Source organism: Aotus nancymaae, unplaced genomic scaffold (assembly GCF_030222135.1).
Source record: "Aotus nancymaae isolate 86718 unplaced genomic scaffold, 86718_ANA_hifiasm-v0.15.2.pri h1tg000067l, whole genome shotgun sequence".
Classification (NCBI taxonomy): domain Eukaryota; kingdom Metazoa; phylum Chordata; class Mammalia; order Primates; family Aotidae; genus Aotus; species Aotus nancymaae.
This window is the reverse complement of record NW_026988482.1, coordinates 5,996,473-6,011,542: the sequence shown is the minus strand read 5'-3', so window position 1 is coordinate 6,011,542 and position 15,070 is coordinate 5,996,473.

Here is a 15,070-nt window from a genome sequence, read left to right as displayed (position 1 = left end):
CCTTTGTCCAATCTTCCAGAGGTTTCTTTAGAAAAACTCTCCAGGAGTTCTTGCTGTCCCCGTTCTCCTGCCAGCTCTATAAAGCGAGCTGGCTCCTCTCAGAGATTTACATTTTTGGGAAGTGTGATTCATAGGGGAAGAACTCTTTCCACAGCTTTCTAACCTTTGATGTGACCCCCAAAACCCTGTGGCTAACACAGAGTGATCTAAATCTCACAAAGCTCATAAACAGAAGAGCCGCACTGCACTGGGCCATGAAAAAGGCCTCTGGCTAGCCAGCTCCTGCCACCAGCTGGAGAAGTGTTCCTTTTCCAACTCCACCAACAGCCCTCCTCTGCGATTCCTCCACTCTCCTGGCAGCTCCTGCGGGGACAGCAGCCCAGGGCCCCATAAGCCACCCCCCTGCCCTGTCCCACCACTCCTTAGCTGGACCCAGAACCTCTGCTCCTCCACTTCTGGCAAGAAAGGCCTCAGTTGTTGAGCAAGAGGGAGAAAGACTGGAGAAACAGGCATCTAAAATACAGCCTCCTTGATGAGAAGAGCAGCTGGGACCAGAAAGACGCTTGTGAATTATGGGTGACATGATTGTTGAGGTCATGCCTGATGTGGACACAGGCAGCTATGGGCCTGGCTCAAACTGAAGTTTCTGGAAGTTTTTCTGCAAAGCAGAACAATGTAAGTGAAATCTACTTTTTCCATAAAAAGGATGGCTTTTTGAAGGCCAATCCATCAGCAACAAATTTAATGAGCTAGAAATGACATGCCTGCTCTCCACACACTGTACCTCTTTCTCAAGCAGAATATAAAACAAGCAAGGCAAGGTGGTAACTGATGAGATAATATCAATGAAATGCCTTGCACGGTGCCTGGCTTATAGGGGGCGATCAATAAATGCTCACTGTTACTATAATGTTTTATTTTATTATTTGAGCAATCCCTGAGAGGGGAACTGAGCAGTGCAGAGAGAGGGGCTATAAAGTTTCCAGGAACTAGTCTGAGGGCCTGCCTGCCCGCGCCCAGGGAGGGGCCCGGGAGACCTCCGGCTAGGGTTTCACGTCAGGAAGTTGGCTGACTGCGCAGAATGACACTTGCGCCACTACTGCTCCTGCTGAAAACAGCAGCACTGCACAACCGGCCTCGAAGGCAGTGGGGTGGGCAGTGGCAAAACTGAACTGCTGGCCGGCTTCAAGATACTCAGTCTAGGGTGCTCTTCCTTCCTCCTCCCCTCCTCCCCATTCCCCAGAGCAATCTGGAAGTTAGAGGGACTCAAAGCATGTCTTTGTTACTGGGTCCTGGGCCACCACACCCGCCCAGGGTAGGGAAGCGGAGCCCAGGCCGGCTGCCAGCAGCCTTCTCCTGGTCTCAGCAAACCTGCCCCAGCCATCCCTCCCATTCTAGCAGGTAGGCGACACGGACACTTGACCCAGACTCAAGTCAGAAGAGGGCGTTCCTTTCCTGCCCCTCTGAGCACTGCAGGGGTCTTGCCCCTGGAAAGCCTTTCCAGAGGTTTCTCTTCCCCCATGGCCAGGAGGGAAACAACAGCAGGAAACCTGGTTCTCTTTCCCAACGGTTGAGCCTGGGTTATGGGAAGGACTAGGTCATATTCTGCTGGGGAGCCACCTAAGAGGCCCCAGGTGTGGCACCAGCTAGCCCTCCATACTCTCAGAACAGCACCTTTGACGTTGAGGCATCTGCCTTCTCAGCCTGTTAATCTCACACCCAATACCTGGGGAGGATTACCCGCTACCACCACTCTTTTTTTTGTTTTTTTTTGAGACAAGTTTTGCTCTTGTCACCCAGACTGGATTGCAATGGCACAACCTTGGCTCACTGCAGCCTCCACCTCCTAGGTTCAAGCGATTCTCCTGCTTCAGCCTCCCAAGTAGCTGGGATTATAGGCAGCGCCACCACGCCCAGCTAATTTTGTATTTTTAGTAGAGATGGGGTTTCGCCGTGTTGGGCAGGCCGGTCTTGAACTCCTAACTTCAGGTGATCCACCTGCCTCAGCTTCCCAAAGTACTGGGATTACAGGTGTGACCACCGAACCCAGCATGGTTTTTTTTTTTTTTTTTTTGAGACAGAGTCTTATTCTCTCACCTAGGCTGGAGTGCAGTGGTGTGATCTTGACTCACTACAGCCTCCACCTCCTGGGTTCAAGCGATTCTCCTGAGTCAGCCTCCCAAATAACTGGGATTGCAGGCAGTGCCACGATGCCTGGATAATTTTGCATTTTTAGTAGAGATGGGGTTTCACCATGTTGGCCAGGCTGGTCTTGAACTCCTGACCTCAGGTGATCCAAAGTGCTGGGATTACAGGCATGAACCACCTCATCCAGCCTCCCCTACCACTACTCGTTTTCTCACCTCCATTTTAATCAAACGCTCCCTTTTTTTACTGAAAGAAGGACTTCCTTTTGGCTTGTGCAGGGGCTCCCTACGCAGGGAGAAGCCCAGCAGGCTTCCTGTGGAGTTCGTGTTTACTGCACTTACTCCTGTTTCAATCCCAGGATTTGTGATCAGGAGACATTGTTTTGTCACTTCCCTGTTATCATCCTGATTTACCCTTTTGGACCTCAGGGCCTCATTTGTGAAAGGAGATAATAAAATCACCCACAAGGTGGTTGTTGAGAGGAACAGATGAGGTATGAGAAAGTCGTTTCCAACCTGGAGGGCCACACGATGCTTCTGATTATTCAATTGCATGAGTCTATAAAAGCAGCTACTGTCCCTCAGAAACACCCCCAATGCCTGTGTTTTTCAGAGAAACACTACCCGAGTCTTCTAGACTGGAGCCTGGAGTCTGTCCCCAGACTCCGTTGTGATCCTGTGGAGGGGCGTGGCCAGAGCAGGAGGGTGGGCAGGGGGCAAGGTCAGCCCCTCACCGGCCTCATTCAACCTCCAGCAAGGACAGTGATTACAACCCCCTAAGAAACAGCGACATTCTCTCCCCAGGAAAAATGCACTTCTGAGGGATTACCTCACCCCTTCAGAGCCAAAGAGACACAAAGAAATGTCTAAATAGCCAGCCTGAAGTCACATGGCTTTCCCAAAGCCAGCCCCGCTACACAGCTATGAGAGCAGAGCGTTAAAAGGGGCCAATCCCTAAAGTCAAGTCCAAGGTCGTTCCCCAGCCCCAAGAGCCTGGCTTGGGAGGGGCCAGGAAGACCGAGGCACCAATAACAGCTATTGTTTGTGGAGACTGTGTGCTTTATGCCCGTTTTCTCTCCTCTGACCCTAATCGCGGCCCTGGGAGACAGGAGTCATCATGTCATTTTCCAGACGAGGCCCTGACTGCCTGTCATTTTCCTGAGGTTGCTCATTGGAAATGGCAAAAGTGGACAAGATTTGAACCAGGGTCTGATTGGGTCCAAAGCTCATAACCACTCTACCCACTGCCTGCTTTATCTGGGGACCAATCCAAAATGCCAGGGTGGGCTGGGCTATCTTCTGGGTGGGGTCTCCAACCACCCTGGGAAGAGGAGAGAGTCTCAGAGAAAAGGGAAAGTTGTTGACTCTCCGCAGCGGCAGCTGGGGACACGCGCCCGCCCTGCACGCACCAAAGACCACAGGGCTGCCTTTGCAGCCGGCTGGGAAAAGGGTCAAGGTTGGCTTGCCCCGAGCCGGGCTCTGAACTCAGGGGAGGCACTAGGAGCCCCAGCAGGGGAAAGTGCATCTGCCGTGGTCTCCCACTTCCCCTCCTGCTCCCTGCAGAATGACAGGGACCTGTCCATGGGACACAAAGGACCCCATTCCTGGAGCACAGTTATGGTGAGTATACAGCCCTTCCGTCTTCCACTGCCAGACTGGCCGTGGGAAAAACTGAATCAGTCACCCCCCGCCGCCCCCCACGCCGCCACCACAGAGCAGGGCCTGGTGGGTTTTTCAGTGCCTTGCAGAGCCTCCCACCTCTGTTCCTGTCCTCTTCTAGGAAGGCGAGGAGGAGACAGAAGATGACGGAGTACGGACCAGATTCGATGTCTTTTGTTGGGATGGATTACCCCTAAAGGAATTTTTCTTTCCCTCTTTTGTAAGTCATATAGACACATTACAGAAGATTTGGCAAATAAAAGAAATGGAATTTTGTGTAATTTCACCATCATAACATGACTGCTGGGAACATTCTCACGCACTCCCCACCCTCGCCCGCTCTCCTACCTCATTATTTTCCTTTCGTTAATGTTTAGTACTTCTGATTATGCTACTTCTAGAATGTAGGTCCAGATGCTGCCCCCACTTCGCGACTGTCATCCTTGTCTTTCTGTGCCACTGTGCGGTTTCCCTGTCCTCCTTTTGAATGACTGCAGGTGAGTCCATCACGTGGGTGGTTGGAGGCAGACTTTTCCCTCTAACTTAAGAACATTTGTATTTGAAGTCTGACAGAAGTAGAAGAACTGAATCCCATTTAGTTAAGCCTTTAACACAACACCTATTTTGAAAAAAGTACAATTACATGGACTCAGAGCTGGTCCAAAAAATCCAGGCAGCCCTTGGTGGTGGCAGATTGGGGATGGGACCTGTAGGGGGTGGGGGGACAGGCACTGCTGGGGTGGGGTTGGGGCACCTGCCACCCACCCAGGAGCTACCAGAGTCAGGCCTCTAAGGACCTGTGATCTCAACAGTGCTCCTGGGCCAGAGAGTTGCCAAGAGAGACTGAATGTGGGAGAATGATACATTAGAAACCAAGGAGCCTCTCTCATCTGCCAGCTCTCCTTTCCAGAGCCTTCCTATACTTGCTAGAGGCCTGCCTGGTAGCCCTGAAACTGCTCCGCGGGCAGCAGAGCACAGCACAGACCCTCATCCTCATGTGCCCTGAGGCAGGCTCTCCAGCCTCTCAGTCTGGGTATGGATACTCTCAAACAGGTACTCTGGGAAGGAGGCAGTGGCTTATGCCTGTAATCCTTCAGTGCTTTGGGAAACCGAGACAGGCTGATCACTTCAGCCCAAGAGTTCGAGACCAGCCTGGCCAACATGGTAAAACCAAATCTCTACTAAAAATACAAAAATTAGCCAAGCGTGGTGGTGCCCATCTGTAATCTCAGCTACTGGGGAGGCTGACGCAGGAGAATAGCTTGAACCCAGGAGGCGGGGGTTGCAGTGAGCCGAGATCACACCACTGTACTCCAGCCTGTACGCTGTATGCCCAGCCTGGGCGACAGAACGAGACTCCATCTCAAAGAAAAACCAGACAAACAAACAAAAAAAGAAAAAGGTACTCTGAGGTTTAGTCAATATTTATCAAGGGGCTTCTGAACGCCTCATTTGAGAACTGTTGCACATAGGAAGACAGCACCCCTGGCCCTGGATGTGTAGATTCTTGGAACTGAATCACTGCAAACAAAGGCAGTCTAGTCTAGCAAGCAGTGGCTCTCACTTGGACAGGCTTGCCCGGGGGTGAGTGCTTCCTCCTGGATCCCCTCCACTGATTTAATAAGTAAGTTACTTTAACCTTTCTAAGCCTCAGCTTCTTCATCTGCAGAATGGGGTTAATCTAATTTACCTCGAAGAGTTGTGATAAGGATTAAGGATAATATACGTAAAGCGCCAGATGTTCAGAAAAGGCATTCAGGTGGGCGTTCAGGAAAGTTGGTTATCATTAAAGTGGCACAAAACACATGTAAAATGTGAAAGGGACAGAATAAAGCAAGGGGGTCAGAGCATTGAGGGGCAAAGGGGCAATCAGTTCTTCTGGGGTGGGAATTCTCAACCCTTGCTATGCATTAGATTACCTAGAGATTTGTAAACTATGCTGATGCCCAGGTCCCACCCTGGTCAATTAAACCCACCCTGACTCCAATTAAGAATAGAGTCTGGCCAGGCGAGGTGGTTCACGCCTGTAATCCAGCACTTTGGGAGGCCGAGGCGGGAAGATCACCTGAGATCAAGAGTTTGAGACCAGCCTGACCAACATGGTGAAACCCCACCTCTACTAAAAACACAAAATTAGCCAGGTGTGGTGGCACATGCCTGTAATCCCAGCTACTTGGGAGGCTGAGGCAGGAGACTCACTTGAACCTGGGAGGCAGAGGCTGTGGTGAGCCGAGGTCACGCCATGGCACTCTAGCCTGGGCAACAAGAGCAAAACTCCATCTCAAAACAGAACAAAACATGGAGTCCACTCACGTCTGTAATCCCAGCACTTTGGGAGGCCAAGGTGAGTGGACCACCTGAGGTCAGGAGTTCGAGACCAGTCTGGCCAACATGGTGAAACCCTGTCTCTACTGAAAATATAAAAATTAGCTGGGTGTGGTGGTGCATGCCTATAGTCCCAGCTACTCGGTAGGCTGAGACAGAATTGCTTGAACCCAGGAGGTGGAGGTTGCAGTGAGCTGAGATTGCACCACTGCACTCCAGCCTGGGTAACAGAACAAGATTCTCTCTCAAAAAAAAAAAAGAAAAAGAAAAATGGAGTCCAGACCTGGGCATATATATATATTTTAAGAAAACGTCCCAGGTGATTTCTGGGTGCATCCAGGGAGAACCACTGCTCTAGAGGCGTTTAGAAATGTGATTTGGAAAGGACAGGGCAGGAAACCAACATGAATTCAGTTAACTACTATATGCTAGTAGCTTTCACAGCTGTTGGCTCATCCGGTTCTCCTAGTAATCACCTAAAGCAGGTACTTTGAATCCCATTGGAAACAAAAGGAAATAGAGGTGTAGAAATGCCACAAAGTAACGCGGAAAGTGAAATCTGCCCACCACCCGGACCAGGCACTTTCACCGCCCGATGGTCCAGAGCGGACTGGCCAGGAGACATTACTGCAAGCCACACACGGGAGCCACATGGGTAATTTCACATGTTCTAGTAGCCACATTTAAAATGTAAAAAGAATCAGGGGAAATTCATTTTAATATCTTCTATTTAACACAATATACCCATATTATCATTTCAACATGTAATCAATATAAAGCTTATAAGCATTATTAATAAGATAGTTTACATTACTTTTTTTTTTTTTTTGAGACAGAGTCTTGCCCTGTTGCCCAGGATGGAGTTCAGTGGCATGAATTCAGCTCACTGCAACCTCCACCTCCCGGGTTCAAGCGATTCTCCCGCCTCAGCCTCCGGAGTAGCTGGGATCACAAGTGCCCACCACCACACCCAGACAACTTTTGTATTTTTAGAGAGACGGGGTTTCACCATGTTGGCCAGCTGGTCTTGAACTCCTGACCTCAGGTGATCTGCCTGCCTCAGCCTCCCAAAGTGCTGGAATTACAGGCGTGAGCCACCATGCCCGGCCTGCATTACTTTTTTCATACCGAATCTTCATTATCTGGGTGTGTATCTTACAGCACACCTCAGTTGGGATTGGCCAGAGTGCTCCATAGTCATGGGTGGCTGGTGGCTGCCGTACTGGACTGTCTAAAGGGACGGGTGACCTGGAGCATCTTGGGCAGATGATAAGAGCAGGTGGTGGGGGCTGAGCGCTTTCAGGCAGTAGGGAATAACCACGGGTTCCTGAGTGACACAGTATCCTGACACGGCGCTCTGATGCTGCCGAGTTTGGAGGCTACCAGTGAGCTAGGACAAGAAGTTCAAGGACAGAGAGGTCAAAGGAGGAAACCGCAGCAGGTGGCCATCCCCACAAGTAGGCCTGGGAGCCCTGGCCCTTGCCCTCACCTGAGACTGGAGGAGACCCCAGACGGGGCCTGCAAGTATGAATTTCCCTCCGTGGGGAGGTGGGCAGGTCACCCTGGCAGGCCCTGTTTGGGAGAAGGCTGTGGAGGACCCAGAGGCTGTTTTACGGTTCCTTCGGCTCCCCATTCACGGAAGCAGACTCACACCAGATCCCGCCTGCCTGCTCCCCGCGCCACCCCTGCAGCCCATAAAGGGTAATGAAGCTGAAGTTAAAATAGTCACATGAAACTCACTCATTTGAAAGGGCACCTGCTTTAAAGGCCAAATTTCCTGAGCCCAGGTTTATACATTAAGCTACAGAAAGACCTAATTAATTCAGACCCCACTCACACTGAATTTGGGAGAAATTCTGCCTCAGGCTGGTCTGAAGTCTTTCCTTCTGCACTATCTATGAAGAAACGGTTTGCTAAGCAAATAAATAGTGCAGGCCAGATTACAGAGACAGGTCTGGCTTACTGAACTGTTTTTAAGAACTTTAAAAATCGCTTTAGCAGCCCCATTCCCAGAAAGTTAATGAGATCATTACAGCTGGTCCTTATCTATTTATTTCAGCATTTCAGCTTTCCCAGCACCTTCATACCCATTAGTTAATGTGTATTTTTTCGGCTTCCAGCAGCAGACTTAGCGCCCGGCACATCGCTGGTACTTAATGTTGCTAAATGAATGAGGGTAGGCGTGGTAAACAGTCTTAGTCCCATCTTACAGGTGAGAAAAAATGAGGCTCAGAGAAGTTCGTTAAAGTCAATTGTTAGGACCGAAATGGCTTTGGGGTGTTCCTAGAGCTAGACCAGCCACGTAGCTAGTTCGTGATGACATCAGAGCTGGAACCAAGGCTGGTGGCAGGTTCCTGTCCGCTCTGTTGTATGGTTACCAGGGCTGCTGCTCGACAGCAGTTTATTATCTGAATTTGAAGAATAGTCTGTTCTTAGGGACCACAAAAAAAAACCAAACAACAACAACAACAACAAAACCACTTTTCTTTTTTTTTTTTTTTTTTTTTTTTTTTTTTTTTTTTTTTTTTTTTGAGACGGAGTTTCGCTCTTGATACCCAGGCTGGAGTGCAATGGCGCGATCTCGGCTCACCGCAACCTCCGCCTCCTGGGTTCAGGCAATTCTCCTGCCTCAGCCTCCTGAGTAGCTGGGATTACAGGCACGCGCCACCATGCCCAGCTAATTTTTTTTTTGTATTAGTAGAGACGGGGTTTCACCATGTTGACCAGGATGGTCTCGATCTCTTGACCTCGTGATCCACCCGCCTCGGCCTCCCAAAGTGCTGGGATTACAGGCTTGAGCCACCGCGCCCGGCCCAAAACCACTTTTCTTTTGTAAATTGCCTTTTCCCCAGGGAAGGGAATCACTGGGTTTTGGAACGGTGCCTCTCGCTGACCAGCAACAGTCCCCTTCTGCGCAGCTCCAGATTCGGACACAGGCCTCTGACACCCACGGCCCTCGGGATGTCAGGGCCAGTATAGGTCACTTCCCTCCCTGGGGCGGAAGAGCTGGAAGAAACGGGGACTGCTGCGAATCTCCCTGGGTCTGCCTCCTCCAGAGAGTGCTTCCCGAGGCACGGGCCTCCCAGGAACGCTGGTCTTTGTCCTCTGGGTAGACCTTTTCCCCAGATCCGGGGAGCACCCTCTGTGGGCTGGGTCTTTCTTGCCCCTGATGGGGGATAGGAAGAGATGATCCCTGCCTCTCTGCCCTTTGTTCTGGAGGCTCTGCTGGCTTGGAACACTGCACAGGGAAAATTCCCTGACCGTGAGATCTGCAGGCTGCAGGGTCCCTGGGGAATGCCCGCCAGGGGCTCTTTCGAGCTGCAGCTGGAAAGAAGGGTTGGGTTTCAGCGAGCCGGGCTGGGGGACGGCAGCCTGCCTCCCTGGCGGTGAGGGAGCCCATCCTGCGAGTCAGCGGTGCCGACAGCTTCCTGTCGAGAGCTGGGGCCCACGTGATGGCTCCCCACTCAGTGGATTAGGGGGTGAAAGGCCCAAGAGGGAGGGAGAGCAGGAGGGGCACACAGGCGTTCTTTGGCCCAGCTTGAGGGTGAGAGGCAGAGCACCAAAACCTTTTTTGCAAAATGAATTCTGCTGGTTCCTGGTCACATGGTCCAGCAAGCCGCCTCGCCTGGGGTGGAGGGGGTGGGGATGGGGGTGTGGTGAGCCTTGGCACCGACTAGGGAAGTCCTCTCCCCCAACCTGACTACACACACATCTCCACAGCATCTGCCAGGGAGAGAATGTGGTAACCACAGCGCTGTGTGGTGAAGAGGAGATGGAATCTGGTGTGATGTGGGAAATAACCCAGGGCTGGACTGAAGGGCAGTGCATGCTCTGACCACCTTGGCCTCTCCCGCACTGGAACCCCTGGGCCAGGGGCAGCTGAGGCCGGAGGACTTGGCTCCCACTAAAGCCGTTCTGACTAGGGACGCCAGGCCTGGCCTAGAGATGCCCCGTTCTGTCCAATAAACATTTATTGAGCACCTACTATATATGGAAGTGTGCACAGATACCTGTCTTCAGGAGATAGACTCAAGATGATAAGCTCTGAGTATGACGGGGTGCAGTGCAGGGCACGCAGAGAAGCTAGGCAGCCCAGGGTACAGCCTTGGGGTTCAGAGACGGCTCCCTGGAGTCAGTGGTGCCTCACAGGGAGGAGGAGGCCAGCAGGGCAGCGAAGTCCCTAAGGACCCAGTGTAGCAGTGGGTTCTGGGGACAGTTGCAGATCCCCACCTGTTAGGCAGACCTGAGCACACCTGCCCTGCCATCACTACCTAAGAGTGACCTAGAACCCCAAAAGGCCTCCAGTGAGGAACAGCAAGCGGGCCATAGGCCTTGCCGGGGTGCCTGGGTCAACTGAGCTCACTTCCCCTGTGTCTGGTCCATGCACCTTGGGAAGGATGTATTAGATGTCAGGGAGCAGGAGGGGGGTGCCGGGCAGCTCACCAGGTGCGAGCTTTCCCCTTCACTGTCCCCCAAATGAAGACCTCGCAGCCCTGGCGCGAAAGCCCAGCACACCGACACTTAACTAATATCTGAGCTTTTGCGCTGTTAAACGCCGAGGAGTCTTGGCCTCCCCCCGCAGGGATTTCTGGTGCAGCCATCTGCCCTGGAGGTGATTTTTGTTCCAACTCTATCTCTATTGTTTACATAGCTCAGAGTTCCAAGGAGTTAGAAAAACATGCTTTCCTTCCACTAAAGGTGCTATGAAAAACGGCCGCGCTGCGGAGGGGCAGGGGGAAGAGGCCACGCGTGCTGTCAGGCCCCTCATTCTGGCAGGCTCCTCTGCTCTCCAGAGGCCTCTGTCCAGGATACCTGCTTGTCACGCTCTCCCTGGAGCTGGCTCAGACAGAGGCTCTGGGACATTCTAGAACTCTCACTGGGAGTTCTGGCTCTATGAATGGAGTTGTCCCTGCATGGAGTCCTACAGGCCGGGATGCCACCAAAAGAGGGGGCAGTGGAATGCTACTCCCATCTAATCTGGCCACCAACTGCCACCTTATCTGCAGGCCCTGGATAGAGGCTGATGCCTGGATGTCCAGCAGGCAGGACGATGCGGCGGCGGTGGCGGGGAGCGGAGGAGGGGCAGAGGGGGGAGCATGGGGGAGCGGAGGGGCGGGGAGAAGGAGGTGAAAGGCAGCCCCACTCACCCTAGGAGGGATGAAGGCTCCTCCCTGCTTTAAAGCCAGCAGGTTCCTCCTCTGGGTATTCTCGCCAGCACCATTTTTCCTTCTTCACTACAGAGCTCCTGCTTTTCTCTTGCTTCATTTGAGAACAGCCCAGATGCAGCAGGCAGACGTCTGAGTACTTGAGGGCTCGGTGATGACGCCTCAGGGTCTCCACCTGAAGACTCGGTTCCACGCTCCCAGCCCCCTGGCAGACCTCGCCGCTGCCTCTTACTGCTTCCTCTTTCCTCCCGCCCTCCCACCACATCCCCTTCTCTGCCTGCAGCCCCTGTGTCCCAGCGCATTCTCCCTTTGGGTCTGAGCCTTCGGCACTCACACTCGGCACGTTGCTCATCCTGTCCATCAGCCAACAAGCAGTGGGTCACGTCACTTCCCTTCCCTGGTTTTCATGTCTATGAAATGGTGAAAGTCGTGGGTGGGGTGGGTTGTCTGATGGCCTTGAGAGTCCCTGCAAGCCCTTCTACCCCAAGACTCAAAGTACTTACTTATCAACACCCTAATGCCTGAGCAGGCATGATGAAAAAAAAAAGAAGCTGCCCAATACCAGCCTGACCAACACAGCGAAACTCCATCTCTACTAAAAATACAAAATTAGCCGAGCATGGCGGTGCATGCCTGTAATTCCAGCTACTTGGGAGGCTGAGGCAGGAGAATCACTTGAACCTGGGAGGCAGAGGTTGTGGTGAGCGGAGATCACGCCATTGCACTCCAGCCTGGGCGACAAGAGCGAAAATCCGTCTCAAAAAAAAAAAAAAGGCTGCCCAATATGTGCACTGGGACTCTCGACACCTCTTCATCCCAGGCCAGCCTAGGGCTGAGGAGTGATCCCTTTACAGATTCAAACTGCCACAGGTCAAATGATGGAACGGGGAGCAGCAGGATGGGCTGGAACAAGCCGTCGCCCCACCTCTCTCCCGTGACTACTCCAGATATTCTTGACTTCTGAAAAATTCCCAAATGTTTCAGAACCAAGAATCCCCCAAAGGAGTAGCTCAGTGTCTGCGGTTACAGAGACTTTGTTACTTCAGCAAAGCATACTACAAGCCATTTACTGGTTTAATTTAATTATTTGTGATAACACTTCAGAGTAAAAACTACACTTGTCAAAATAAAGGGGACTTTGTGCTGCAGTGACCCAGATTTTATTGTTGCATTACCTAATGCACCGAAACCTGGTAATCGGCACCAGATCTGCCTGCCACTTGGGCAAATCGGCGCTGGATGAGGAAGGCTGAAATGGATTACTGTTTCCTGGGGGAATTATTTTCAACGATTCGAACACAATGGCATTTTGATTTTCTTCCACTCTGGTTGCATCCCCTTTTCCCCAAATTGCCTGGTTCCTGCCGTTATTTGACTGTTGCCGTTCCCCGTGTGCCCTCAGACCACCTCCCTTTCTTTGCACGTGCAGTTTCTGCTGCCTAAGATGCCTTCCCCACTGCTCACTAGACAAATCATTCCTAACGCCGTCTGCACAACAGATTCCCCCATGCATTTGAGAAGAAATTCAGATTTGGCAAGGCGCGGTGCCTCACGCCTGTAGTCCCAGCACTTTGGAAGCTTGAGGTGGGTGGATCATGAGGTCAGGAGTTTGAGACCAGCCTGGCCGACATGGTGGAACCCTGTCTCGGCCGAGAGTGGTGCCTCATGCCTGTAATTCTAGACTTTGGGAGGCTGAGGTGAGTGAATTACTTGAGGTCAGGAGTTTGAGACCATCCTGGCCAACATGGGGAAATCCCATCTCTACTAAAAATACAAAAATTAGCCGGGCATGGTAGTGCGTGCCTGTAATCCCAGCTACTTGGGAGGCTGAGGCAGGAGAAACGCTTGAACCCAGGGGACAGAGGTTGCAGTGAGCTGAGATCGCACCACTGTGCTCCAGCCTGGGTGACAGAGAGACTCCATCTCAAAAAAAAAAGAAACCCTGTTCCTACTGAAAATACAAAAATTAGCTGGGCATGGTGGCATGCGCGTATAATCCCAGCTACTCAGGAGACTGAGGCAGGACAATCACTTGAACTCAGGAGGTGGAGGTTGCAGTGAGCTGAGATTGCACCACTCCAGCCTGAGCAACAGAGCGAGACTCTATCGAAAGAAAGAAAGAAAGAAAGAAAGAAGAAAGAGAGAGAAAGAAAGAAAGAAAAGAAAGAAAGAAATTCAGATTCCCAGAAGCCACCCTGAAGAACTCCCACTGAGCTTAAATCTCACCCCTCTATGAAGCCACCCCTGCGGTCCTTACCCGCCTGGCACTTTCTCCTCTGTGGCTCACCAGCCCTCGGCTCTTTTCCCAACAGCTTCTACTCCTTGACCATACATTCTCTGAGGGCAGCGTCTTTCTCTTTTATCTCTGTATCCTCAGCCAAGCAGCGTCTGCCCACGTGGAAGTTCAATAAAGGGTGGCTGGTTGCATGTTGGGCAGTATTTTGAGGAATTAAGAATTTGTTGGAGTTATTCACACCAAGGCCAGGGCATCAGCTTCTGTCCTCACCCAGCCCCTGAGCCCCTCCCTGTCTTTCCCACCTGGAACCTGCAGGGCCACATTCTTCCCTTGGCAGAAATGCCAAGGTCGTTTGGCCTAAAGACCTTTGAGGGTGAGAAATTCCCAGCTACACTGTGTGATGGGGCTTAGGGAGAGGTGAATTCACAGCAGGGTATAATGGGCATGTAATCTGGCCTCACCATTCACAGCAAGCGTGTCAGGACCAGCTTCTTCAGATACTTACTTCTTATTATTGGTCCTCCCCTGAGTCCCAAGGCTAACAGTTTCTCTCAATCTACTGCCTCCCTCAGCCCCTGACACTCCATTATTCACAGCAGTGACAGTAGTGATGACAGCCTAGGTGACCCATGGCAAAATCTATTGATGAGTAAGGAAGGGAAATTTACCTGTGGAAGGCTCCATCTACCCATCTGTCCATCCATCCATCCACCCACCCATCCATCCATCCACCCATCCACCCATCCATCCATCCACCCATTCATCCATCCATCCACCCATCCATCCACCCATCCATCCACCCACCCATCCATCCATCCACCCATCCATCCATCTATCCATTTATCCATCCACCCATCCATCCATCCACCCATCCATCCATCCACCCATCCATCCATCCATCCACCCATCCACCCATCCACCCATCCACCCATTCATCCATCCATCCACCCATCCATCAACCCATCCATCCATCCATCCATCCATCCATCCACCCATCCATCCATCTATCCATTTATCCATCCACCCATCCATCCATCCACCCATCCATCCATCCATCCACCCATCCATCCATCCATCCATTTATTCATCCATCCATCCATCCACCCACCCACCCATCTATCCATCTACCCATCCATTTATCCATCCATCCACCCATCCATCCACCCATCCATCCATCCATCCATTTATCCATCCACCCATCCATCCATCCATTTATCCATCCACCCATCCATCCATCCACCCATCCATCCATCCACCCATCCATCCATCCATTTATCCATTCATCCATCCATCCACCCACCCACCCATCTATACATCTACCCATCCATTTATCCATTCATCCACCCATCCATCCATCCATCCCACCCACCCACCCACATACTCATTTATTGCTAAGTCAGAAGGATACACACACACACACACACACACACACACACACACACATGACAAAGAAGACCTGATCTCTGCAATTAAGGTGCTTACAGTCTGATTGGGGCGACAGATAGTAGTTACAATTCCAGTGCCCCAATCTCCATCCT